The 26864-nt window shown below is 39.7% G+C and overlaps 1 pseudogene; it reads left to right on the forward strand.

Annotated features, from left to right (window-relative positions):
• The first annotated feature begins 12638 nt into the window (after positions 1–12638).
• On the forward strand, positions 12639–15198 carry LOC117072159 (annotated as a pseudogene).
• The last annotated feature ends 11666 nt before the right edge of the window (positions 15199–26864 follow it).

Below are 26864 nucleotides of genomic sequence, written 5' to 3' on the forward strand. Positions count from 1 at the left end.
GTCTGGGGAATTTTGGAACTTTGAGAATCCTTGTAATGCCTGGTGGTCACAAAAGTATCTCTGAAGTGTCAACTTGGTTGATGGAAACTGCAGTAGTCCCTGGGAGAAAAAAACATGGAAAGAAATCAGTAGCCTAGATAGATGTGAACGTCAGCACAGTGGTGCTTAGAGTGCTTAGACTCTTTTAATTGGTCCTAGCAAGAATTCTATTCGTGAAAAACTTTTATTGTATCTGTTTTATACATGAGGAAAACTAAAAGTTGAAGAGTGGTAAATGTCAAGTCCAAGACCACAGAGTGAGTAGGCAGAAGAAAAAAGTATTTTAACCCAAGCAGTTAAATTCTAGGAGCTGAGAATTTTCTAAAAGGTATGTTAGAAGCCCTCTAGAGCAGTGGTCAGAAGTCTTTCCTGTAAAAGGCCAAATAGTAAATATTTTCAGCTTTTGGAGCTGTATGCCTTCTTTTGCAACTACTTAAACCGTTTTTTGCCATAGTAACACAAAAGCAGCCATAGACATATGTACACAAATGGGCACGGCTGTGTTCCAATGAAAGTTTATTTCCAAAAACAGAAGTCAGTCAGATTTGGCCCACAGGCCCTAGTTTGTAATCCTTGACTCCTTGTAACTACTATGGCAAATGATTTGTTCAGTCTTATTAAAGCATCACTTATGAAAATAGCATTTAAGGCTGCATCACCATATTCTCTTCTATTGCTGTTAACCTCTCTTAAATTGGTAAAGTGTTAGTAATCTGCACTGATATATTTCACTTAGTGCATCTAGTCTCCTAGGGTAACAGAGACAAAAACAGACCCTTGATGTGACTTTTCCATAATAGATCATTCATTTTTGCACCTCTTGCTGCACCTGTTCATCGCCTGCATGCCACTTGCTTACACTGACCTTCATCGTTTCCTACACCTGTACCTTTTTCTTCTTAGTTATCCTCTATCTATTTTTTTCTGAAAGGTTACTTGGTTTCTGAACTTTTTACTTTAAAAAAAATTCTGTGACATGTACTTCATTTGTTGTCTTTCCCTTCTTCTGCTCTAATTTTTAACACATTTATGAATGCTTATAGCATCTGTGACTATGGCCACACATAAATTCTATGAGCACTTCAAATGGTTAGGAAATTCAGATTTAGTGAGAAAATTATGAGTTCAATTTTATTCAAAAGTTTGGTTGCACTAATACAGAATAGAAACACTGAGAAAGAGGAACAAGATGAAACAGCACACATCTAAAGTGGAAGTAAGCTTACCACATTCCCTAAGACTGTTTACTAGAACTGGAAGGAATGTAACTACCAATACATCCACCATTTTCTTTTATTTTTTTTTAAAAAAGAACACACACTGGGGTCTATTGGAAGGCGAAGAGTGGGAGGAGGGAGAGGATCAGGAAAAATAACTAATGGGTAGAAGGCTTAATAATACCCGGGTGATGAAATAATCTGTACAACAAATCCCCATGACACAAGTTTACCGATGCAACAACCTGCACATGTATTCCTGAACTTAAAAGTCTAAAGAGAAAAAGGAAAACTGAAATCAGGAAATCCAGAGTCACTTATTTAACTGGTTATAGAGTTCTTTGACGAGCTAATTCTAAAATCCAGATCTGCTGATTCACCATCTAAAGGATCTTTCTAACTTCATGAGACCTGAACATGTGGAACAAGACAGGAGCATTTTCAAAGCATTTCTTCTTCTGTTGATCTAACATATTGCATCATTAGTCTTGGTTCTGATCCCTCAGGTAAAATGACTGGAACCTGTTTTCTCATCTATTTTCCCGCCCCCCTCCAGTGGTTTACAAACATAAAGGTCAGAGTTGATTAGTTCTTTAAAGAAAGTTCAGTTTTAAAAATAATTTCCTCACATCAAGCATCCTTCCCTTCGTTTTCACCAACTTGCAGCTACAAAACAGTCTCAAGGTGAGCTAAGTCTACCTTTGCTGGTCTTCCTACTTGTGATGTGAAAGTAACTTCACTAAAACACAGTTCTGAAAATGCCACTCTGCTGCTTACTCATAAACATTCATAGGCTCCTTACTGCCTCCTCAGACTACAAACATTTCCTTGTCTTCAAGTTTTCCTTGTTCTTTCTTTCACGTAAAAGCAAACCAAAACAAAGCTCTGTATCTCTCTCTCTCTCTACCATTATTCTTATCAAAACCCTTTCATTGGTTTGCTAGAGCTGCGGTAAGAGAGGACTCACAAACTAGGTGGCTTCAAAACCAGAAATTTATTGCTTCACAGTTCTAGAGATCAGAAGTCTGAAACCAAGGTTAGCAAATTTCCAGAAGTCTATTTGAAAGAGTTGGTTCCTTCTGAGGGTTGTGAAGGAGAATGTGTTCATACCTTTGCCTCAGTTCCTGGTGATTTGCTGGTGATGTTTGGCATTCACTGACTTATGGCAACATATATCCAAGCTTCACATGGGCTTCTCTCTGTGTCTCTCTGTCCAAATTTTCCCTTCTTATGAGGACACTAGTCAGATTAGGTTAGAGCCCACCTTAACGACTTCATTTTAATTTGACTACATCTGCAAAGGCCTTTTCTCCAAATACAATCACTTTCTGAGGCAAGAGGAGTTATCCTCTCAACATATGACACACATGTGACTTCGCCATGAATTTGTAGACAGACACAGTTCAGCCCATAACAGCCTTCTTTGTATTTCTAGGCTTTATACAGTAGCAATATCTTCCACGAAACATTTCCTACCTCTAGGCTGAGATGTTTTCCCCTGCTGAGCCTCTTAGTAACCATTCCTTCTTTCCACTTCCTGACTAGTTTCTTGAAATCAGGGATTGTATATTTCTCAATTTGTTACTTTACCCCAAAGTCTATCAAGTTGCTTGGTATTCAACAGACATCAAAAAATGTTTGCTGTAAGATGGGCACCGTGGCTCATGCCTCCTGTAATCCCAGCCTTTTGGGAAGCCAAGAAGGGTGGATCACTGGGCTCAGGAGTTTGAAACCAGCCTGGCCAACATGGCAAAACCCTGTCTCTACAATTAAAAAAAAAAAAAAAAAAAAAAACTTATCTGGGCTTAGCAGCGCAAGCCTGTAGTCTCAGCTACTTGGAAGGCTGAGGTGACAGGATGATCTGAGCCCGGGAGGCCGAGGCTGCAACGAGCTGAGATAGCACTACTGAGGCCGGGCGCGGTGGCTCAAGCCTGTAATCCCAGCACTTTGGGAGGCCGAGACGGGCGGATCACGAGGTCAGGAGATCGAGACCATCCTGGCTAACACGGTGAAACCCCGTCTCTACTAAAAATACAAAAACTAGCCGGGCGAGGTGGCGGGCGCCTGTAGTCCCAGCTACTTGGGAGGTTGAGGCAGGAGAATGGCGGGAACCCGGGAGGCGGAGCTTACAGTGAGCTGAGATCCGGCCACTGCACTCCAGCCTGGGCAACAGAGCGAGACTCCGCCTCAAAAAAAAAAAAAAAAAAAAAGAAGATAGCACTACTGCACTCCAGCCTGGGCAACAGAGTGAGACCCTGTCTCACCAAAAAAAAAAAAAAAAAAAAAATGGTCTACTGGGTTGAAGAGAAGGCTTTGTCTTCTATACTCTAGTTCTGTATTCTAGAAGTGACAGGGATTTTAATGCAGGTTAAGATCCAAGCAAGGCGTCTACACTTCTAGGTCCTGTTTTCACCATAGTGATGAGAAATAGTACAGTATTGATTAAGAGAATGGACTTGACCAAATTCTGATTTTGTCACATACATCCATATTTATATAACCTGATAACATTAACCTTTCACAAATTTCCCTCAATTTTCTCATTTATAAAGCATGACATGTAATCCCTACCCTAAAGTATTTGACTGAAAGTTGATTAAGATAATATATGCAATGTCCTAACCAGTGATAGCTAATAATAATGTTATCTAGGACACCTAGATAACCTATTGTTATTTATAGTGCTGATAAGCTTTTTAAAGGCTTTCAAGAAGTTTTTAAAGACTTTCATATGCTTATAGATCACAGAGAAGCCTCCCTACACACAGAGAAACTATTTGAGCTTGATTCATGAAGAGGAAAAGAAAAATAAGAGACACTTTATATAACCTTAAGGAAACAGTGGTCACTACTGGTCAAGGAGAACAGATAGCAATTGTGCAGAATGAAACTACAGATCCTATCTTTGACTATTTAGTCACACCTCACAATTAGCCAGAAGAGCCATTTTCAAATATCAAGGGCAATACAAATAAAGTTATTATCATCATTCATTCTTCAAAGCAATGACCTTTACTTTGGGCTAGTTTCTTTGGCAAGGAAGTTTGGCATGAAGCTGCTAAAGTAACATTAAATGGCAAAAATCTGTTCTTGTGACTATGCTATCTTAATGGCAATTTAACAAAACACCTAATTTCAGGCTCAGAGGTAAAAATGCTTAAGCAACCCACCTGAGACTCCCAAGCGGCATATTTATCAAAACAAGTTAAAGTCACCTTCTGAATAATTGTTGTGGAGGGGTTTTCACACAGCAGAGAGGCACATTTTCTGTGGACTGAACGATTGATCACTAAGTTCTAGTAACAGGTGCATCTTGCTTCTGGGGCCTTGAAACATGACAGGCTGTAGAAAGACTATTAAAATCGCTTGCTAACAAAGAAAAATCAATTGTTCTCCACAAGGAGGTGCCCTCTGGCGCAATCAATATACAATAGTACAATGCTGGGCTGTAAAGCCTGTGAACAGATTTAAGCTTTTGATTAGGTAAAAGGTGGAGAGGGGAGCTGTTTTTCATCTCTGATGGACTCAGAAAGATAAAGACATATTTTGCTATAAGTTGCATTTGGTTTTTCTTCAGTAGATCAACTTGTTAAAAGCACAGCTGGGTTTTCTTTTAGTATAATGCTTTGTAAAGTATCATCTTACCTGTTTTCAGGTCAAGGTATGTGGTAGAGAGCTGGAGTTGGAAAGGGGCATACTTATGAGACTAGTCCAAGAATCAAAATGGAAGGACAGATGGGAACAAGAACGCTATCCGTTCCATTGTTACAAGTTGAAAAGTATATAATGTCTGTTATTTTTCTGCTACATATAAGAAATATATGAGTTTATGTGGCAGTCAGGTCTTGGAACTTTTTGTGCATTTTTCTACCAACAAATCAATAATCATCTGTCATTTACAGACATGTTTCAAGAATAGAAAAATGGCATTTACAACCTCTGTATTTTCATAAAGCTTTGCCTGTGTGCCAACAATATTTGAAGCAGATACAAAACTCAAAATAAAACTCAATTCAGGCTATTCAGACAGGGGAAAAGCACACTCTCAGTAATAAAGAACTTTATGCTGAGAACATGAAGTGCTTTTTCACTCAAAGGAATGTTATAACTGAATAGTGTAGACAAAACCCATTGAACAATTGTCAGTAACTTTTTGTACTTAGAATGTGTATGCATTGAGCATATTTGAAATTCAATCTTTAAAAATGTTAAATGATCCAGATTTTATAAAATCAGTAACATAATTCAGTATTTTCACAGAAAATTAATTATATGTACTAATGGATAATTTGCATGGTGTTGGAGAATTCGTATTATTTAGAAGGTAATTTTTGTTCAATATAAATCATCTCATAAGTATCATTCACTAAAACTTCCAATCTTTTGAGTTTAACCAGATTAATCTTGTCCCTGTGCGTTTGTTTCAGCCATAGAGAAGTCAAGTAAATTGCCAGACATAAAGCCATGTAATTTTCAATCCAGGTATCTAAAATAAAGATCTGGGAGTCTGACAGGGAGTATTAGGGACTGAGGCCAATATTTAAAGATAGCAGTGTAGTAGAAAGTCAAGAGCCAGAAGAGATTCAAAAGAGGGTTTGGCTGTGTGCTGTTGCCCACTCTTCAACTGGAACAGCTTAGATATAGCTATCAATGATCCCTCATCTGCATCTCCAGAAGAGGGCTGTATTCACTTCTGACCCGACACTCTCAGAGTCCATACATTTTCCTAGTGAAATACTAAAGAAAGTTCTTATGCAGATGAAACTGATGAAAGAGGGAAGCATAGAAATGAGGAAAGAGTATGTAGAAAACCAGCAGTAAGGATAAAGCTGTAGGGAAACCTAAATGAAAGAAATCCAATGTTTAGGTTTGTGTGTGTGTGTGTGTGTGTCTTTGTGTGCACACACGCACATGCATGTGTGCAGTTAGGAAGTCATTGCTTTGTCTGAAAATAGTAAAAGTCTTAATTTACATTAGGCTTTCATTACAGAGTATCATAATCTCTAGATGGATATTAATTTGTTAAGGAATGTTATAATAGTAAAAATAATAAAAGAATGTGTCACTAATAAGCAAATGGGTATAGAATTTAATAATTAATTTAAAAATGCATAGAACAGATGACAGAAATAGAAAACAAATTGGAAGATGCTAGATTTAAGCACAGACCATATAAACACTTTCAATATAAATGAACTAAAATTACAATTTAAAAATGAAGATTATTTTAATCTTTTTTATGCTTTTTCAATGCTGCTTTTAAGAAATGTTTTCAATTTTAAAAACATTTTTAAAAAGATGACAAAAATCACTGAGCAACACCAAAAGAAGCTTGAAGCTACACTAATATCAGACACTGTAGACTCAAAGCCAAGGCACATTATTAAAGATCGAAGAGATACTTCAAGGCACTAGGAAAATATGATTCTAAATGTGTATACACCTAATAACAGAGCCTCAAAAGATGTAATGCAGAATTTTACAGACCTTCAAGAAGACAGTCAGTTTCACAAATACGTTGAGAGATTTTAAGACACCCCTCTTAGCAACTGATGGGACAAGCAGATACATCAGTAAGGTTATAGAAGAGCTGAACAATATGATTAACTAACTTGACATAATTGACAAATACAGTGTACCCAACCCAACAATTGCAGAATGCAGGCTCGAAGTGAGGGGAGTTGATTTGGCTTTGTATAACAAGGAAGTCTGGACTTACATCTTCAGGTTTCAGATATCCTTGGACCCAGGGGTTTAAAAATATAATATGAAATTTAAAAATTTTTTCTGTCTCATTTATCCTTAATTTGTATATTGAATCTCATTATCTCCTATACAAACAAGTTGCCTTTTTAAGACCTGAGAGTATGGTGTCAAGTAAAGTTGCTCCTCATTTTTGTATGTTGATTCTGGAACCTGCAGCTTTACTGAATTTGTATTAGTTCTAACAGTTTAACAATGCTGGACATTTTGATCACTCTATTCTTTTTATATTCATTTTGATTCTATACCTTCTGTGTCTCTCTGTATACCTTACTAGACTATTGTTCTTGTTGCCTTCTGCTATTTCCTTCTCTCATTCTTTCTCTGTGTTGCTGCCATCAAATCTAAACATGAAACTGCTGTTTCCACTTTCTCCTGCTATAGCTACACCACTATGTTTATCCCCTTCTCATACCCATAGTTATGCCTAGGTCTGCATGTACATAGGGATTCTATGACTGTCTGGATATGAGATATTATATTCACTCTAAGAAAAAATATGTTTCCTCCAGGAGTAGAAAGAAGACAATGTTCCCAGGCCTTTTCCAGTGTTTCCCCTAAGCCCAGAGTATATTCACATCTCCCTGTAGCTAGAAATAAGTCAATGACTCTAATATTCAATAAACCACCCTGAACTTCCATAGTCACTTACTTTAACTAAAAAGATTTCATTGATTTGTTTTTGCATGGTTACCTTTTATTCAGATATACGACTTTGTTATTTTTCTCTAAAATCACCTTGACATGATTTGCCTCCTGGTTGGTTGAACTTTAGCAAAAGTTAAATAATGGTACAGCAGCTTATTCTCTGACCCAGAATATTCTCTCCTAAAATTTTAACCAAAAAACTATAAGATAAAAATACAAACAAATATATATTTTATGATGGTGCAAAATAAATAAAAACAACCCAGAAAAAACTAAATACCAAACATTAGAAAACTGGTTAAATAAATTGCAGGACATCGGTTGGGTGCGGTGTCTCACGCCTGTAATCCCAGCACTTTGGGAGGCCGAGGTGGGTCGATCATGAGTTCAGGAGATTGAGATCATCTTAGCCAATGTGGTTAATCCCCATCTCTACTAAAATATATATTAAAAAAAAAAAAACTACCCGGGCATGTTGGGGCGCACCTATAGTCCCAGATACTGGGGAGGCTGAGGCAGGGGAATTGCTTGAACCCAGGAGATGGAGGTTGCAGTGAGCCAAGATTGTAACACTGTACTCCAGTCTGGCAACAGAGTGAGACTCCGTCTCAAAAAAATATATATATATATTGTAGGATATCTATGCAATTAACTTTTATATAACCTTTAAAAATTATACCAGCCAGGCATAGTGGCTCATGTCTGTAATCTCAATACTTTGGGAGGTCAAGGCAGGAGGATTGCTCTGCCCCAGGTGCTCAATACCAGCCTAGGCAACATAGCCAGACCCCATCTCTACAGAAAAATAGCAAATTAGCTGGGCATGGTGATGCAAACCTGTAGTCCCAGCTACTTGGGAGGCTGAGGTGGGAGTATCACTTGAGCCTGAAGGTGAGACTGCAGTGAGCCATGATTGTGCTACTTCATGCCAGCCTGAGTGACAGAGTGAGACCTTTGTCCAAAAAATACATAAGTAAATAAATAAATAACATTTACACTGTACAACATTTAAGAACATAGAAAATTGTTCAGGTCAATAAATCAGGCTGTCAGTTGGTTATTCCAGAATTACTCCTAGGTTAGATAGCAACAGTTGGGACTAGATAGAATTTCTTCCTCCAAAGGCAAAATGAAAGCAGAGACAAAAGCAAAAACTAGAAATATTCTTGAGGGAAACTGCAGACAACGTACATGGATTTGAAAATACTTTTCTGTTTTTTACCTTTTCAGGGCCAAAACCAATTTGACACAGTGCCTTGCGTATTAATAACTTTACATAACATACCTTTATAAGAAGAGCCTCCCCATGGCCACTTCCCAGGTTCAGAGCTTCACCATATTCAGCCTCCCTGCTTGTCACACAAAGGATCCAAGCCAGGACCTTACCAAGCTCAGGGAGGAGCATCAGACTCTTTCAGCAGTGTATACAGTTTATATTCCTATTCTGTAAGCTATCACTGTGGGCCAACTTTCTTAAGTCATCTAGCTGTCCATTCCAAGCAAAGTGATGAACCTCACACAATCCTCCTTTTACTTCCTCCAGCCCATGGGCAAAGTTGGGATATATCTCATGCCAGAGGCAAAATGATTGAATTCTCCTGAAGCTGCATGAAGAGGCTATATTACAGCCTATGCATAAGAGCCTTAATGTACCTGTGAAAGGTAAAGAAATGCAAGTCAGATCTGAAACACCCAGTCAACACAGCCCAGGATAATTTTGCAATTGGTTTTCATGGCTTTTATCTTCTGCATCCAGATGACAAAGATAGGTGACAGTAACAGATCCTGTATTAGTCAGTGTTCTCTAAAGGGACAGAACTAATAGATTAGATGTATACAAGGGGAGTTCACTAAGGAGTATTGACTCACACAATCACAAGGTGAAATCCTGCAATAGACATAGTCCGCAAGCTGAGGAGCAGGGAAGTCAGTCCAAGTCCCAAAACCTCAAAAGTAAGGCAGCCCTCAGTCTGTGGCAGAAGGCCAGAGACCCCCTGGAAAACCACTGGTGTAAGTCCAAAGTCTAAAAGCTAAAGAACTTGGAGTCCGGTGTTTGAGGGCAGGAAGCATCCAGCATGGGAGAAAGGTGAAAGCCAGAAGACTCAGCAAGTCAAGTCCTTCCATGTTCTCCTGCCTGCTTTTATCCTAGCTGCACTGGCAGTGGAATAGGTGGTGCCCACTCAGATTGAGAGTGGGTCTGCCTCTTCTCGTCCACTGACTCAAATGTTAATCTCCTTTGGCAACACCCTCCCAGACACACCCAGGTAGAATATTTTGCATCCTTCCATCCAATCAAGTTGACACTCATTTTTTTTTTTTTTAAAAACGGAGTCTCGCTCTGTCGTCCAGGCTGGAGTGCAGTGGTGCGATCTCAGCTCACTGCAAACTCCACCTCCGGAGTTCAAGTGATTCTCCTGCCTCAGCCTCCTAAGTAGCTGAGATTACAGGCGCATGCCACCGTGGCCAGCTAATTTTTGTATTTTTAATAGAGATGGCTTTTGACCATGTTAGGCAGACTGGTCTTGAACTCCTGACATCGTGATCTGCCTGCCTCGGCATCCCAAGGTGCTGGGATTACAGGTGGGAGCCACCACTCCCAGTCAACACTCATTATTAGCCATTACAGACCCGTAGTACCTTTCCTGGGCCATATGCAAACAAAAAGATTTACTCTAAACTACCAATTGATTTATACCTTCTCCTCTTTACATCTATACACACAGGAAATTTAGAATTCCATTGTTCCACTGTCCTCTTGTGTGTTTATCAAACTCTTACTGGAACACAGTTCTTCAATTTACTTGATATTTATTTAGTTATTTTTATTTTATTTTATTATTATTTTTATTTATTTTTGAGATGGACTCTTGCTCTGTCGCCCAGGCTGGAGTGCAGTGGTGTGATCTCGGCTCACTGCACGCTCCGCCTCCCGGGTTCACACCATTCTCCTACCTCAGCCTCCCGAGTAGCTGGTACCACAGGCATCTGCCACCACGCCCGGCTAGTTTTTTTGTATTTTTAATAGATACGGGGTTTCACCGTGTTAGCCAGGATGGTCTCAATCTCCTGACCTCGTGATTCGCCCATCTCTGCCTCCCAAAGTGCTGGGATTTCAGAAATGATATATTTATTTTATTAAAGTATATCTTGTAACTGGTCAAATTTAAACAACTTATTATTTCAATCAGTTATAAGACACCAATGCAGAATATAGATAAAAGAGGGAGATACAGTTGAACATGAATTTTAGAAGACTTTCCAGAGCTGTGTTACATGTTCATTTCTGCCACTGGGGATACCTCTGGATATTTGAAGGATCCCTATCATAAGACACTGGGTACTCATGCTGACCTGCTCAAGGTGAAGGTCACAAGCAAGTTCAAGAAAAAGTTACTGTACGCTTACCTGTATTAACTCTTATGTTCATTCTACTCATATTCTTTAGTTGTGTTTTCAAAGGAGCTAACTAATTTCTGTAAGTCTCTTTACTTTCATTCTCAATTCAAATTCCTGGTTGAAAAACACTCCTGGAGCACATGTTTTATATAATTCTATGCAATTAAAATTTTAATTTATTCTCTAGCAAGAGGTTTTTAGTGGCTGAACACAAAATGGTAACTGACAAACTACAATCAACAAATTCACCTTTTATCTCCACTTCTTTGCATCTGGTCATTATAAAGATTATTAAGAAATTCAACTTATATTGTCCATCTTTTCATATCCTACGATTGGGACTCCCGTGAAGCTTTATACAACTAACTAACACAGGCATCTATGATTTTCTTCATCTGGACAGATCAGTTTTAAGATCTATGGGCTTGAGGGTAAAGTAGGTTTGCTGCTCTCTGGTTACCAGCTTCTCTGAGTCCAGTGAATACCCCCCCAACACACACAACAAATTATATGAAGAGAGTTTCTTACCAATAGGCAACAAAAAACAACAGAAACCTAGAATTCCTCGTATTTCAGTCCCTCAATGCTCAGAAAAGCTGTCCAAAATGGATGGAGTGTCATCTGCCCATACCCTACCTGAACTGCAGCTGAGGAACCCCAGAAAGCAGCCCACCTTGGGTTTTATACCTCAGGATGACGGGATGTGCTGGGCTGAAGTGTTGAAGACATCCTGTTCTCCTAGGGGACTGAAACAGAGCCCAGGCTGTTCCAGCCAGTCCCTTGCTACCTCAAGATGTTGCATTCCCAGCACATACTATGACTAATTTTGAGAACCATAAGCAAGAAAGTGGGGAGAGCTGGATCAGTCCAAGATCACTTAGAAAACTATCTTGCAATCACCACTTACAACTGAAGTTGATTTAATTTACTTATTTGTAAAAGTAGATCCACTTTTTTCCTGATGGTATTTGTAAATCTTATTACAGACTCCCATGATTTTGAATAACATTAATATTAGTAGCCCATTTGGTAAATTCTATTAGTCATTAAAATTGTGGACTTTCCTGACCCTATTCCTATAGACACCACCAATACCTGAATTTTCATTATATTCCTTAGAATGTATTGGTCATATTTTCCTCCTTTTAATATTTTACATCTAAGTGAACCAACTTTGCCTAGCCAACCTCATTTACTTTCCCGAATTCTAGAACTTAGCAAATGAGTTCATTTTCATTTGCTTCACATGTCCATGTTATTGATCATGCTCTGTTTAACTACTAGTGAGTTTCTATTCATAACTCAGTGATTAGCTCATGTATTATCTTCCTCACTAACTGTCAAAGAAGAATTATTCACTCCATTTATAGTCTTGTACAGTTTTTTATATGGTAAGTTGGATGCAGTGCTTCCCCTGTTGCATTATAAACTCTGAGAGCAAGGACCTCATCTTATTCAGCTCTGTATTTTGAGCATCTATTACACTGGATGACACAGAGGTGAAAATACGCAAGTGTTTGTTAGAAATGAATAGATGCACCTTTTGCGGCCATCACTAAAGCAGGAGCAGCCAAAATGAAGTTCAATCCCTTTGTGACTTCCGACCGAAGCAAGAACCGCAAAAGTCATTTCAAAGCACCTTCCTACATTCGCAAGAAGATTATGTCTTCCACACTTTCCAAAGAGCTGAGACAAAGGTATAATGTGCGATCCATGACATCCGAAAGAATGATGAAGTTCGGGTTGTATGAGGACACTATAAAGGTCAGAAAATAGGCAAAGCAGTCCAGGTTTACAGGAAGAAATATGTCATCTACATTGAATGGGTGCAGCGGGAAAAGGCTAATGGCTCAGCTGTCCATGTAGGCATTCACCACAGCAAGGTGGTTATCACTAGGCTAAAACTGGACAAAGACTACAAAAAGATTCTTTTTTTAAAAAAATTATTATACTTTAAGTTCTGGGATACATGTGTAGAATGTGCAGGTTTGTTACATAGGTATACATGTGCTATGGTGGTTTGCTGCACCCATCAACCCATCATCTACATTAGGTATTTCTCCTAATGCTATCCCTCCCCTAACCCCCAACCCCCTGACAGGCCCCGGTGTGTGATGTTCCCCTCCCTGTGTCCCACAAAAAGATTCTTGAGCAGAAAGCCAAATCTCGCCAAGTAGGAAAGGAGAAGAGCAAATACAAGCCAGAAACAATTAAAAAGATGCAGGAACAAAGTAATCTTATATACAAGCTTTGATTAAAACTTGAAATAAAAAAAAAAAGAAAGAAATGAATAGATGCTCTACCCTGAAGCCAGTTAAGAACCAGGTAATTACTGATATGGAAGAACACATGGTTTGGAGACTTCTTAATGTTACCACCTTATTGAGCGGTAGTGTGAAGGATCAGGACTGTTTCCCAGGATTTATTCTGAACTTGATGCATATGCATTTCAGCTTATGCTGATCTACTCTGTTAGACTCCTGTCCTAGTCCGACATTGCAGTGTTTCCTTTTCCCCATGGGAATCAAGGATATAGAGTTGTGGAAGACAATGTACCAATCAAATACAAAGACTCTAAATTCTGGCCAGGATCTGACACAGAGTGTATTATGAATAAATATTTGACAGTTTAATTATATTCCCATAGGGTTGTCAAGCTGTCTAATAGTCCTTGATATATGACAAACAGAAGAGCAAAATAACACAGAGAGACATTTGAATGCTATCTGAGTCATACTTTCTTCCAAACTGCTACTAAATAATCAATTTTTAAAATACTAGTTTTATAAAAGAAGAACAAGAAAATACCTTTCTCCTGTGAATCAATAATATAAATAGCATTTGTGATTTTTCATTTCTAAACTGAGCTCAGATTCTATTGACCACTAGTAAAACACTCCTTGTAGGTAATAAACTCATTGGCTAAACTTGTAAACCAAGTTAAAGCTAAACAATTAGTTGATTACTTTCTACTCGTGTTTTACTAGTGGCCAATAGAGTCTGAATTCCATTTGGAATTTAAAAATCACAACCATTTATCCTAAAAGTGTTGCAGCTCAAAACCAATACATGTGTCCAGTGCACCAGTCACCTGACACAGAAGACATTTTGAAGCACATTTATGGAAAAACAAAGATGAGGAGAAGAAGAGAGACATTGTGAAGAACAAAACTTTCATTGTCATTTTGTTTTCTTTTGAAATGTTGCTTTCTTTTAAATATTATTTTAAATTCCAGGACATATGTTCAGGACATTCAGGTTTGTTACATAGGTAAACATGTGCCATGGTGGTTTGTTGCATCTAACAACCCATCACCTAGGTATTAAGTCCTGCATACATTAGCTATTTATCCTGATGCTCTCTCTGCCCCCGCCCCCGACCCACAGCATGCCCAAGTGTGTGTTGTTCACCTTTCTGTGTCCATGTGTTCTCATTGTTCAGCTCTCACTTATAAGTGAGAGCTTGCAGTATTTGGTTTTCTGTTCCTGCATTAGTTTATTGAGTATAATGGCTTCTAGCTCCATCCATGTCCTTGCACAGGACATGATCTCATTCCTTTTCATGACTGCACAGTATTCCATGACTTACATGTACTACATTTTCTTTGTCCAGTCTATCATTGATGGGCATTTGGATTGAATCCATGGCTTTGCTATTGTGAATAGTGCCACAATGAACATACGTGGATGTGTCTTTATAGTAGAATGATTTATATTCCTTTGGGTATATACCCAGTAATGGGATTGCTGGGTCAAATGGTAATTTTGGCTCTAGGTGCAAAGAACAAAACTTTTAATGGGAGAAAAGATAGAAACATGAGATTGGTATCTGGAGTTGATCTATTATTGTATCAACCTACTAATGAATGAGCTTGTTTTTAGTAAACTTATTATATGTGACTTTTACTAATCCTTCCCCTAAAGCAACGAAACATCTTTCTTTACTAGGTCCAATAAGCAGCTCTCTGAGTTCAGCAGTTGACCTCATTTTAGCATTCACTTAAAATTTGTATTCTTCTTTATTTTGTTCTCTTTAAATTTTATAGACTTCACTGACATGAGCCAGCAGAGATTTCATTCACAGATTTCTTTGTGTGTCCTCAGTGCAGAACGTGGAAGGAACTTGACAAGCTAACCGGGAGGTGTGTAGTCACCCTAGACTGAGTAAAGAAGACATGACACGAACTCAGCAAGCCAATGATGGTGAGACACTTCTACTGTTTCAGGGGGGAGCTCAGAATTCAATTAGAGATGCCAGAAATAGCTTTCTACTACAACTAAAGTACTGAGTGGGAAACTACATGTCTCGACACACGAGTGAAGGTCTTGCTATTCCTTTGTGTCATGGATAGAACAGAAAAAAAGAGAATATGGAGCAATGAAAAGGTAAATGTGCAAAAATTTCCTCAAGGAACAATATTTAGTTTTCTACACTTGATAATGAGTGTCAAGATATATAGAAAGCAAAATTAAAAAGAAATATAAAGAATTTTCTTAAGAACAGTTAAGAAGAAAGAGGTTAACTAAACCAAGCAAAGCATTGAGTGAGGACAAAAAGTGAAACAGATTTGCTGCTGTCACTGCTACCATATACCACAGACTCTCCAAAAAGAAAAAAAAATGATATGGTTCAGTCTTTCATAACGCAAACCACAGTCCTGGCAAAGGAGCAAGATATAGCAGTGCTGGGAAAACTTCAGTAATTTGCACAACTAAATCAACAGCTATGAACACATCTGCTAAACTCACAGTACATAAAACTGTCTTTTTTTTTTTATTCTGAGAAAAGCATGTCTCCAGTAGATAGAGAGAGCAACAAAATAACAACTCTCTAAATTTGATTAAAACAGTAGTAATAACATCAGCAGCTATCATGTGTTCACTTCTTTCTACTTGGAAGGTGCTATGCCAATACCTTTATGTATATTTTCTTATTAATCCTCAAATTCCTCTACACATCAGGCACTGTTAAATGTATTTTACAGGTGGAGAAATCAAGCCTCAAAAAAATTGAGCAATTTAGGTAAATTTACACAGAGTGTTAGAACCAGGCTATGATCCCAGGTCTGCCTGATTTCAAGTTTGTGCTCTTTACCATTAGGCTGTACTGCACAAGGAGACAAAGTGCTTAATGATGTAAAATCAGAAGAAACATTTGAAAGAAAGTGGCAAAACTATTCTAGAATTTCTTCTGGCCAAGGAACACAATTATGAGTATGCCCTACTGTATTAGTCTGTTTTGACATTGCCGAGTGAAGACATACCTGAGACTGGGCAATTTACAAAAGAGAGAGATGTTTAATTGACTTACAGTTCAATGTGGCTGGAGAGGCCTCACAATCACGGCAGAAGGCAAGGAGGATCAAGTCACGTCTTACATGGTTGACAGCAGGCAAAGAGAGAGAGCTTGTGCAGGGAAACTCTCCCTTAAAAAACCATCAGATCTCATGAGACTTATTCACTATCATGAGAACAGCAGAGGAAAAGCCTACTCCAATGATTTAATTACCTCCTACCAGGTCCCATCCACAACATGTGGGAGTTCAAGATAAGATTTGGGTGTGTACACAGCCAAACTATATCATTGATAACATAGAAGGGCAAATTTGCTCTCCTTTGGAAGAGGTAGCTGGATGAAGACAGGCAAAATCATCCAATAATCATGGTTTTAACTTAAAACTGGTATTATCCTATATCCTAACTTAAAGGTATAATGCACTGTCAACAGTAGAAATAAACATAGGTTCTAACAGCACAGGCCCATCTCAAGTAAACAGTTATGTATCCACAATTTCAAATTTCATATAACATAGTAGATATATATTGTGGGTACCTACACAGCATGCATCTTACCCCCATTTTTTCCCAAGGCTTTATTGACAATCAATTTGGTTAGAATTAACCATCCCCAGTTCCAAAAATTGGCTGTAACTGGAATAAATTAATCAGATAAATTCCATTATCATTGCCTCAGTGATTCACCTATGGCAGAGCATGTGACCCTAGTTAGTCCAATCAAGGCGTACTAGTCTGTTCTCATGCTACTATAAAGAAATTCCTGAGATGGGGTAAATTTTAAAGAAAAGAGGTTTAACTGGCTCACAGTTTTGCAGGCTGTACAGGTAGCATGTCTGTGGGGGCCTCAGGAAACTTCCAATCATAGTGGAAGGTGATTGGAAGCAGGGGAAGCAGGCATGTCTTATGTTTCAGGAGCAGAAGGAAGAGAGAGAAGAGGGAGGTGCTACACATTTTTAAACAACCAGATCTAGTGAGAATTCACTCACGGTCATGAGAATAGCAAAGGGGAAATCTGCCCTCATGACCCAGTCATCTCTCACCAGGACCCTTCTCCAACATTGAGGATTACAATTCCACATGAGGTTTGGGTGGGGAGACAAATTCAAATTATATCACAAGGTAAAGCCAAGGATTTGTGTTTGGAGATTTGAAGGGAGAGAAGGGTTCTTTCATCTGGACAGTCCAGTGAAGGACAATGAAATCTTGAACACTAACAGACATTTTGCTACCATAAGGGATACCAACCTGTGATGGCTAACATTGAGTGTCAACTTGATTGGATTGAAGGATGCAAAGTATTGTCCCTGGGTGTGTCTGTGAGGGTGTTGCCAAAGGAGACCAACATTTGAGTCAGTGGACTCGGAAACACAAAGCCACCCTCAATTTGGGTGGGCACTATCTTATAAGCTGCCAACATGGCTAGAATAAAACAGGCAGGAGAAGTTAGAAGATGCAGACTTGCTGAGTCTTCTGGCCTTCCTCTATTTCCCATGCTGGATGCTTCCTGCCCTCAAACGTAGGATTCCAAGTTGCTCTGCTTTTGAACTCTTGGACTTACACCAGTGGTTTGCAAGGGGATGTGGGACCTTCAGCCACAGACTGAAGGTTGCACTGTTGACTTTACTACTTTTGAGGTTTTTGGGACTCGGACTGGCTTCCTTGCTCCTTAGCTTGCAGACGGCCTATTGTGGGACTTCACTTTGTAATCGTGGGATTCAATACTCCTTAATAAACTCCCTTTCATATAACATCTTTCCTATTATTCCTGTTCCTCTAGAGAACCCTGACTAATACACAACCCAAGGATGAAGCTGACACAAAAAGTAGGATAGGACTGGAAGAACTGCAAAACTAGTCATCTTGATCAAATCATGCCAGAATCACGCATTTCCTATTAACTCTTTTAATTCTCTATACCAACAAACCGCCTTTGTTTAAACTAGATAAAATCTTGTATTGTTTTAGTTAATCCAGTCCAATGTAACAATATAAAGTGTTAAGAAATCAAGCTTATTACCAGTCTACATGTTAAGAACTCAAGTTCATATTCCATGATGCTAACTCCTCTTCCTTAGTGTTGATATTCCCACTTTAACTGTTTCATAGGAAATAATAATCAAACACTTCCCACCACACAAAATGGTGGTTGTATCTACCTATAAATATCGAATATTCTAGCCAAGAATGAATTTTACCTCCAGTGGATGTCTGGTCAATATCTCAAACTTTACATGTCTGAAACTGAGTGCCTTATCCCTACTCAACATTTCAGTTGTTGGCAATTACATCTTTCCAGTTGCTCACCTTCTGCTACTTTCCCAAACCCTCATTCTACTTCAGGCCTATGGGCCTCCTTGTTCTTATTATAGGGCAGATATTCACCGTCTTAGCCTCTTTCAACTGGTTGCTTTCTTTTCCTGACATTTACCTAATTAAGTCATTTTCTTGCTTCAAATATTTTCTGAGATGCCACCTTCTCCATGAGACTTACTCTGTCCATGCTAATTAAAATTGTATCTGCCTCTCACACACACCCCCTTCTCTGTTCTGTCTTTTCTCATATGACCCAACACTTTCTAATATACTGTTTAATTAATCTATTCATTTCATTGCATATTTTCCATGTCTTACCATTAGAATGTAAGACTCATAAGCATGCATTTTTGTCTCTTGTCTTAACTGATGTATCCCAAATACTAGAATATACCTGACATGTGAATAAATCTTTGTTGTCTGAATGAGTGAATCACTCTGCCCTCAGCAACCTGGCATTTATCCTGTCCTAAGGAGTGTAGGGCACACTAAGCTATGAATTAAAAATCTTTCCACAAAAATTGATTTGTGATGATTTCCTTTGGAAACTGGGCCAAATATATGAATAATTGAACTTAGAGATTCCAAAATCCCATAAGCAGACACAATGAGATTCAGATGACTGAGTAACCCTCATAGGTTAGTCCCTGATGGCATATTAACTCATAAGCCATCTTCCCTGAATCTACTTGTGCTCTCTCCCTTCAATTTGGATTTGCTGTAGCAAATAATTTAGAGTTTACAACATGGGTCTCATATATTATGCTAGTCCAACATATGAGTATGCATGGGATCATCTTGGATGTCATTTGTCAGACTGATATGGTTTGGCTCTGTGTCCCCACCCAAATCTCATCTAACAGCTCCCATAATTCTCAAGGGTTGTGGGATGGGCCCACTGAGGATGACTGAACTATGGGGACAGGTCTTTCCCGTGCTGTTCTTGTGATAATGAATGACTCTCATGAGATCTGATGGTTTTAAAAATGGGAGTTGCCCTGCACAAGCTCCCTCTTTGCCTGCTGCCATCCATGTAAGAGGTGACTTGCTCCTTGTTACCTTCTGCCATGATTGTGAGGCCTCCCTAGCCATGTGGAAGTGTAAGTCCATTAAACCTCTTTTGCTTCCCAGTCTCGGGTATGTCTTTAGCAACAGTGTGAAAACAGACTGATGCACCGACTACAAAGTGTTTCCAAGCCAAGTCCATTGGCTGTGATATTCCATCAATAATCTATTCCTTAGTTCACTCAATCTTTCATTTGTTAATTCCAGAATATTTTTTCTGTGCATTGAGAGTGCTAGATTATATGATTGATACAATACTTAGCTTCATTTATTATAATAATGTGTTTAGACTTTGATAAAACTAGCTAATGCATAGTTTCTAAAGATTAGTTGATCCATCCTGGAGATAAGGTCTGAGAGGAAATCTAAGATGTAGTGAAAATGTCTTAAAAGATGAGTAGGATTTAGAGGATAAAGTATGAAGAATTGCAGACAGAAGGAAGAGCATGAACGAAAGCATGAAACAGGGAAACTAGGATGTATTCAGGAAGCCACGACTTGTTCTGTAAGACTGGAATGAAGGAGAGTGTGTGTGTGTGAGTGTGTGTGTGTGTGTGTAAAATAAAGTGGATGCCTCTAGAAAGATAGTATAGGTCTGATAATGAAGACCTTTAAATAATATCCTAAGGAATTTGATTTAGCTTTTGAGAATTATAGCCATTGAAAGGTTAAAACAGGAATAGGAACAGCTCCAGTCTCCAACTCCCAGCGCGAGTAACACAGAAGACCGGTGATTTCTGCATTTTCAACTGAGGTACTGGGGTCATCTCTCTAGGGAGTGCTGGACAATCGGTGCTGGTCAGCTGCTGCAGCCTGACCAGCGTGAGCTGAAGCAGGGCGAGGCATTGCCTCACCTGGAAGCGCAAGGGGGAAGGAAATCCGTTTTCCTAGCCAGGGGAACTGAGACACATAACACCTGGAAAATCGCGTAACTCCCACCCCAATACTGCGCTTTAAGGAAACAGGCACACCAGGAGAATATATCCCACACCTGGCCGGGAGGGTCCCACGCCCACGGAGCCTCCCTCACTGCTAACACAGCCGTCTGCGGCGATCTATCCGCAAGGCAGCAGCGAGGCTGGGGGAGGGGCGCCCGCCATTGCTGAGGCTTAAGTAGGTAAACAAAGCCGCTGGGAAGCTCGAACTGGGTGGAGCTCACAGCAGCTCAAGGAAACCTGCCTGTCTCTGTAGACTCCACCTCTGGGGACAGCCCACAGCTGAGGTCCAATAGGAAAGCAGCGGGGGCGGTGCAGAGGCGAACGACTCTGTCTGACATGTTTGGGGAGAGCCGTGGATCTCCCAACGCGGAGGTTGAGATCCGAGAACGGACAGACTGCCTGCTCAGGTGGGTCCCTGACCCCTGAGTAGCCTAGCTGGGAGACATCCCCCACTAGGGGCAGTCTGACACCCCACACCTCACAGGGTGGAGTCATCCCTGAGAGGAAACTTCCAAAGGAAGAATCAGACAGGTACACTCGCTGCTCAGCAATATTCTATCTTTGGCAACCTCTGCTGCTGATACCCAGGCAAACAGGGTCTGGAGTGGACCTCAAGCAATCTCCAACAGACCAACAGACAGTCCTTCTGACTGTCAGACGGAAAACTATCAAACAGGAAGGACACCTATACCAAAACCCCATCAGTACGTCACCATCATCAAAGACCAGAGACAGATAAAACCACAAAGATGGGGAAAAAGCAGGGCAGAAAAGCTGGAAATTCAAAAAATAAGAGCGCATCTCCCCCTGCAAAGGAGCGCAGCCCATCGCCAGCAACGGATCAAAGCTGGTCAGAGAATGACTTTGACGAGATGAGAGAAGAAGGCTTCAGTCCATCAAACTTCTCAGAGCTAAAGGAGGAATTACGTACCCAGCGCAAAGAAACTAAAAATCTTGAAAAAAAAGTGGAAGAATTGACAGCTAGACTAATTAATGCAGAGAAGATCATAAACGAAATGACAGAGATGAAAACCATGACACGAGAAATACGTGACAAATGCACAAGCTTCAGTAACCGACTCGATCAACTGGAAGAAAGAGTATCAGCGATTGAGGATCAAATGAATGAAATGAAGCGAGAAGAGAAACCAAAAGAAAAAAGAAGAAAAAGAAATGAACAAAGCCTGCAAGAAGTATGGGATTATGTAAAAAGACCAAATCTACGTCTGATTGGGGTGCCTGAAAGTGAGGGGGAAAATGGAACCAAGTTGGAGAACACTCTTCAGGATATCATCCAGGAGAACTTCCCCAACCTAGTAGGGCAGGCCAACATTCAAATTCAGGAAATACAGAGAACGCCACAAAGATACTCCTCCAGAAGAGCAACTCCAAGACACATAATTGCCAGATTCACCAAAGTTGAAATGAAGGAAAAACTGTTAAGGGCAGCCAGAGAGAAAGGTCGGGTTACCCACAAAGGGAAGCCCATCAGAATAACAGCAGATCTCTCGGCAGAAACTCTACAAGCCAGAAGAGAGTGGGGGCCAATATTCAACGTTCTTAAAGAAAAGAATTTTCAACCCAGAATTTCATATCCAGCCAAACTAAGTTTCATCAGTGAAGGAGAAATAAAATCCTTTACAGATAAGCAAATGCTTAGAGATTTTGTCACCACCAGGCCTGCCTTACAAGAGACCCTGAAGGAAGCCCTAAACATGGAAAGGAACAACCGGTACCAGCCATTGCAAAAACATGCCAAAATGTAAAGACCATCGAGGCTAGGAAGAAACTGCATCAACTAATGAGCAAAATAACCAGTTAATATCATAATGACAGGATCAAGTTCACACATAACAATATTAACCTTAAATGTAAATGGACTAAATGCTCCAATTAAAAGACACAGACTGGCAACTGGATAAAGAGTCAAGACCCATCAGTCTGCTGTATTCAGGAGACCCATCTCACATGCAGAGACATACATAGGCTCAAAATAAAGGGATGGAGAAAGATCTACCAAGCAAATGGAGAACAAAAAAAAGCAGGGGTTGCAATCCTAGTCTCTGATAAAACAGACTTTAAACCATCAAAGATCAAAAGAGACAAAGAAGGCCATTACATAATGGTAAAGGATCAATTCAACAGGAAGAGCTAACTCTCCTAAATATATATGCACCCAATACAGGAGCACCCAGATTCATAAAGCAAGTCCTTAGAGACCTACAAAGAGACTTAGACTCCCATACAATAATAATGGGAGATTTCAACACTCCACTGTCAACATTAGACAGATCAACGAGACAGAAAGTTAACAAGGATATCCAGGAATTGAACTCATCTCTGCACCAAGCGGACCTAATAGACATCTATAGAACTCTCCACCCCAAATCAACAGAATATACATTCTTCTCAGCACCACATCGCACTTATTCCAAAATTGACCACATAATTGGAAGTAAAGCACTCCTCAGCAAATGTACAAGAACAGAAATTATAACAAACTGTCTCTCAGACCACAGTGCAATCAAACTAGAACTCAGGACTAAGAAAATCAAAACCGCTCATCTACATGGAAACTGAATAACCTGCTCCTGAATGACTACTGGGTACATAACGAAATGAAAGCAGAAATAAAGATGTTCTTTGAAACCAATGAGAACAAAGATACAACATACCAGAATCTCTGGGACACATTTAAAGCAGTGTGTAGAGGGAAATTTATAGCACTAAATGCCCACAAGAGAAAGCAGGAAAGATCTAAAATTGACACTTTAACATCACAATTAAAAGAACTAGAGAGGCAAGAGCAAACACATTCAAAAGCTAGCAGAAGGCAAGAAATAACTAAGATCAGAGCAGAACTGAAGGAGATAGAGACACAAAAAACCCTCCAAAAAATCAATGAATCCAGGAGTTGGTTTTTTGAAAAGATCAACAAAATTGACAGACCGCTAGCAAGACTAATAAAGAAGAAAAGAGAGAGGAATCAAATAGACGCAATAAAAAATGATAAAGGGGATATCACCACCGACCCCACAGAAATACAAACAACCATCAGAGAATACTATAAATGCCTCTACGCAAATCGACTAGAAAATCTAGAAGAAATGGATAATTTCCTGGACACTTACACTCTCCCAAGACTGAACCAGGAAGAAGTTGAATCCCTGAATAGACCATAACAGGCTCTGAAATTGAGGCAACAATTAATAGCCTACCCACGAAAAAAAGTCCAGGACCAGATGGATTCACAGCTGAATTCTACCAGAGGTACAAGGAGGAGCTGGTACCATTCCTTCTGAAACTATTCCAATCAATAGAAAAGAGGGAATCCTCCCTAACTCATTTTATGAGGCCAACATCATCCTGATACCAAAGCCTGGCAGAGACACAACAAAAAAAGAGAATTTTAGACCAATATCCCTGATGAACATCGATGCAAAAATTCTCAATAAAACTGGCAAACCGGATTCAGCAGCACATCAAAAAGCTTATCCACCATGATCAAGTGGGCTTCATCCCTGGGATGCAAGGCTGGTTCAACATTCGCAAATCAATAAATGTAATCCAGCATATAAACAGAACCAAAGACAAGAACCACATGATTATCTCAATAGATGCAGAAAAGGCTTTTGACAAAATTCAACAGCCCTTTATGCTAAAAACGCTCAATAAATTCGGTATTGATGGAACGTACCTCAAAATAATAAGAGCTATTTACGACCAACCCACAGCTAATATCATACTGAATGGGCAAAAACTGGAAAAATTCCCTTTGAAAACTGGCACAAGACAGGGATGCCCTCTCTCACCACTCCTATTCAACATAGTGTTGGAAGTTCTGGCTAGGGCAATCAGGCAAGAGAAAGAAATCAAGGGTATCCAGTAGGAAAAGAAGAAGTCAAATTGTCCCTGTTTGCAGATGACATGATTGTATATTTAGAAAAACCCATCGTCTCAGCCCAAAATCTCCTTAAGTTGATAAGCAACTTCAGCAAAGTCTCAGGATACAAATTAATGTGCAAAAATCACAAGCATTCTTATAACACCAGTAACAGACAAGCAGAGAGCCAAATCAGGAATGAACTTCCATTCACAATTGCTTCAAAGAGAATAAAATACCTAGGAATCCAGCTTACAAGGGATGTAAAGGACCTCTTCAAGGAGAACTACAAACCACTGCTTAGTGAAATCAAAGAGGACACAAACAAATGGAAGAACATACCATGCTCATGGATAGGAAGAATCAATATCGTGAAAATGGCCATACTGCCCAAGGTTTATAGATTCAATGCCATCCCCATCAAGCTACCAATGACTTTCTTCACAGAATTGGAAAAAACTGCTTTAAAGTTCATATGGAACCAAAAAAGAGCCCGCATTGCCAAGACAATCCTAGGTCAAAAGGACAAAGCTGGAGGCGTCACGCTACCTGACTTCAAACTATACTACAAGGCTACAGTAACCAAAACAGCATGGTACTGGTACCACAACAGAGAAATAGACCAGTGGAACAGAACAGAGTCCTCAGAAATAATACCACACATCTACAGCCATCTGATCTTTGACAAACCTGACAAAAACAAGAAATGGGGAAAGGATTCCCTATTTAATAAATGGTGCTGGGAAAATTGGCTAGCCACAAGTAGAAAGCTGAAACTGGATCCTTTCCTTACCCCTTATACGAAATTATTCAAGAGGGATTAGAGACTTAAATGTTAGACCTAATACCATAAAAACCCTAGAAGAAAATCTAGGTAGTACCATTCAGGACATAGGCATGGGCAGGACTTCATGTCTAAAACACCAAAAGCAACAGCAGCAAAAGCCAAAATTGACAAATGGGATCTCATTAAACTAAAGAGCTTTTGCACAGCAAAAGAAACTACCATCAGGCCGGGCGCGGTGGCTCAAGCCTGTAATCCCAGCACTTTGGGAGGCCGAGACGGGCGGATCACGAGGTCAGGAGATCGAGACCATCCTGGCTAATACGGTGAAACCTGTCTCTACTAAAAAATACAAAAAACTAGCCGGGGACGCGGGCGGGCGCCTGTAGTCCCAGCTACTCGGGAGGCTGAGACAGGAAATGGCGTGAACCCGGGAGGCGGAGCTTGCAGTGAGCTGAGATCCGGCCACTGCACTCCAGCCTGGGCGGCAGAGCAAGACTCCGTCTCAAAAAAAAAAAAAAAAAAAAAAAAAAAGAAACTACCATCAGAGTGAACAGGCAACCTACAGAATGGGAGAAAATTTTTGCAACCTACTCATCTGACAAAGGGCTAATATCCAGAATCTACAAAGAACTCAAACAAATATACAAGAAAAAAACAAACAACCCCATCAAAAAGTGGGGAAAGGATATGAACAGACATTTCTCACAAGAAGACATCCATACAGCCAACAGACACATGAAAAATGCTCGTCATCACTCGCCATCAGAGAAATGCAAATCAAAACCACATGAGATACCATCTCACACCAGTTAGAATGGCAATCATTAAGAAGTCAGGAAACAATAGATGTTGGAGAGGATGTGGAGAAATAGGAACACTTTTACACTGTTGGTGGGATTGTAAACTAGTTCAACCATTATGGAAAACAGTATGGCGATTCCTCAAGGATCTAGAACTAGATGTACCATATGACCCAGCCATCCCACTACTGGGTATATACCCAAAGGATTATAAATTACTCTACTACAAAGACACATGCACACGTATGTTTATTGCGGCACTTCACAATAGCAAAGACTTGGAATCAACCCAAATGTCCATCTGTGACAGACTGGATTAAGAAAATGTGGCACATATACACCATGGAATACTATGCAGCCATCAAAAAGGATGAGTTTGCGTCCTTTGTAGGGACATGGATGCAGCTGGAAACCATCATTCTTAGCAAACTATCACAAGAGGAAAACCAAACACCGCATGTTCTCACTCATAGGTGGGAACTGAACAATGAGATCACTTGGACTCGGGAAGGGGAACATCACACACTGGGCCTATCATGGGGAGGGGGGAGGAGGGAGGGATTGCATTGGGGAGTTTACATGATATAACGTTATGCACATGTACCCTAGAACTTAAAGTATAAAAAAAAAAAAAAAAAAAAAAAGAAAGGTTAAAACAGTGGAGCTACAGGATTATATGCTGATTTTAGAAAAAGTTTCTGAATACATTTCTGAAGA

Source organism: Trachypithecus francoisi, unplaced genomic scaffold, assembly GCF_009764315.1.
Source record: "Trachypithecus francoisi isolate TF-2019V2 unplaced genomic scaffold, Tfra_2.0 Lachesis_group4, whole genome shotgun sequence".
In the NCBI taxonomy this organism is placed as follows: Eukaryota; Metazoa; Chordata; class Mammalia; order Primates; family Cercopithecidae; genus Trachypithecus; species Trachypithecus francoisi.